Source organism: Bison bison, unplaced genomic scaffold (assembly GCF_000754665.1).
Source record: "Bison bison bison isolate TAMUID 2011002044 unplaced genomic scaffold, Bison_UMD1.0 scf7180017864377, whole genome shotgun sequence".
In the NCBI taxonomy this organism is placed as follows: domain Eukaryota; kingdom Metazoa; phylum Chordata; class Mammalia; order Artiodactyla; family Bovidae; genus Bison; species Bison bison.
The window spans coordinates 1,339,044-1,341,695 of NW_011494949.1; the positions used below are offsets into that span (position 1 = coordinate 1,339,044).

Sequence of the window (2,652 nt, forward strand, 5' to 3'; positions counted from 1 at the left end):
GGGGTCCCCAGGAGTTGGAATGAGTGAAAAAGCGCACGCACACACTGTCTTAGCAATGACGGCGGGAAGTGCTGTTTTAAGCATTTATGTGGTGACAGACCCAGAAGGCCATTCCCCGTTACCAGCGTCTCTTCACACCCTCAGGGTGGCTCCTGAGGCCAGAGCCCGGGATGCGGGACAGGCCAGGACAGGCCAGGACACGGGGGAGGCTCTATGGGACAGCACTGGGTCACGGAGCAGGGCCCGGACGGCATCCAGGGGCGGCCTTCAGCCTCCCCTGCCAACGGAGTGTGTGTCATTATGGTGACAAACAGCCTTGTTTTGGTTTGTTTTTTTTTTTAACTTTGAAGGTGAAACGTTTAATTTTAAAATGTCCTCAGGAAATAGAGATATTGGGAAGCGGACTCTCGTTCTTCGTGTGACTTGTACAAGCAAACGTCGCAGAAAGTGTGGGCCGTGCCTCTGCGGGCCCCTGAAGAGCGTTGGCTCTGAACCGGATCACCGGGACCCCAGGGGGCCTGCAGAGCGTGTGTGAGCCCCTGCGGCTCGAGTGGCGTCCTGTGTCCACCGCTGCGCGTGCTGCCGGCGCCTCTGCTTCCGGGCTGGTCGCGCTGTCCTTGCAGGTGGAACCGGGCTCACCGGGGCCAGCGCAGCAGGAGAAACAGACGGCAGCTCCGGGCAGGAGGTCTCCATCTGAGTCCCTGCTCTGAGCCCTAGCTGCTGAGCTCCCACCACAGAGGGTGCAAAGGCTGCCAGCCTGTCCACGGCCCAGCCTTGGCCCTCTGCCCACGGGTCAAACCTCTGGCCACTCAGCACACCGTTCAGCCCACCCCCCTCATGCTGTTTGCCGGCCGCTCCCCTACTCCTGCCCTGGGGCTCTGCTCAGGGTCCTTCCAACCGACTTCAGGGGGCTGACCACCCCGCGGCCCTCAGAAGGGCCTGGTGGAAGGCGCTCCTCACAGCACAGAAAGCTCTGAACCTGCCCTGTTTCCTGGAGGCTGACAGCACATTTGCAAATGAAACCGCAAAATACTAACAAGAGGGCAGGGCACCCATGCAGAGGTTTTCAAATCTCAGCAACAGGCAGGTGTTGGGTAAACTTTCCAGCTTTATTCCTGGTGGAAGTACCCTTGCTGTTATAGCTTGGCAAGTCGTTCCCTCTCTTTTAATTTATTCTGTTTTCAGATCACTACTTGCCTCTAGACTTTATTTTTTGGGGCTCCAAAATCACTGCGGATGGTGACTGCAGCCATGAAACTAAAAGATACTTGCTCCTTGGAAGAAAACCTATGACAAACCTAGACAGCATATTGAAAAACAGAGACATAATTTTGCCAACAAAGGTTTGTCTAGTCAAAGTTACGGTTTTTCCAGTAGTCATGTATGGATGTGAGAGTTTGGACCACAAAGAAGGCTGAGCACTGAAGAACTGATGCTTTCTAACTGTGGTGCTGGAGAAGCCTCTTGAGAGTCCCTTGGACAGCAAGATCAAGCCAGTCAATTCTAAAGGAAATCAACCCTGAATATTCATTGGAAGGAATGATGCTGAAGCTGAAACTGCAATACTTTGGCCACCTGATGCAAAGAGCTCAGTAATTGGAAAAGACCCTGATGCTGGGAAAGATTGAAGGCAGGAAGAGAAGGGGATGACAGGATGAAATGGTTGTATGGCATCACCGACTCAATGGACATGAGTTTGAACAGACTCCAGGAGATTGTGAGAGACAGGGAACCCTCGTGCTCTAGTCCATGGGGTCACAAAGAGTCAGACAGGGCTTAGTGACTGAATAACAAGAACAATTTGCCTCTCAGTGTAACTCTGGTCTTTATGACGATGGTCCCTGATAAGCAGGACAAATGATTTCACACACCTGGGAGTGAGGCTGACCCCACTGAATCCTGGGAACAGACGGGAGGCTGGGGAACCAACCTGCCAGCCCTCCTTGTGGTGAAACCATGTTGAAGAACAATCAGAAAAAGAGTAAATATAATACTGAACCACTCTGCTGTACCTCAGAAACTAACACCGTGCTGTAAATTAACTGTACTCCAATCAAAGAAGACTGGGGTCCAAGTCTTGACTTTATTCTGCTCTAAACAACAGACTGGTTCCAAATAGGAAAAGGAGTACGTCACGGCTGTATATTGCCACCCTGCTTATTTAACTTCTATGCAGAGTACATCATGAGAAACGCTGGCCTGGAAGAAGCACAAGCTGGAATCAAAATTGCCGGGAAAAATATCAATAACCTCAGATATGCAGATGACACCACCCTTATGGCAGAAAGTGAAGAGGAACTCAAAAGCCTCTTGATGAAAGTGAAAGAGGAAAGTGAAAAGTTGCCTTAAAGCTCAACATTCAGAAAACGAAGATCATGGCATCTGGTCCCATCACTTCATGGGAAATAAATGGGGAAACAGTGGAAACAGCATCAGACTTTATTTTTTGGGGCTCTAAAATCACTGCAGATGGTGACTGCAGCCATGAAATTAAAAGAAGAAAAGTTATGACCAACCTAGATAGCATATTCAAAAGCAGAGATATTACTTTGCCAACAAAGGTCCATCTAGTCAAGGCTATGATTTTTCCAGTGGTCATGTATGGATGTGAGAGTTGGACTGTGAAGAAGGCTGAGCACCGAAGAATTGATG

At 50.2% G+C, this 2,652-nt stretch overlaps 1 pseudogene; it reads left to right on the forward strand.

Annotated features, from left to right (window-relative positions):
* The first annotated feature begins 213 nt into the window (after positions 1 to 213).
* LOC105001022 overlaps positions 214 to 2,652 on the forward strand; it is a 5,583-nt pseudogene continuing 3,144 nt past the window's right edge.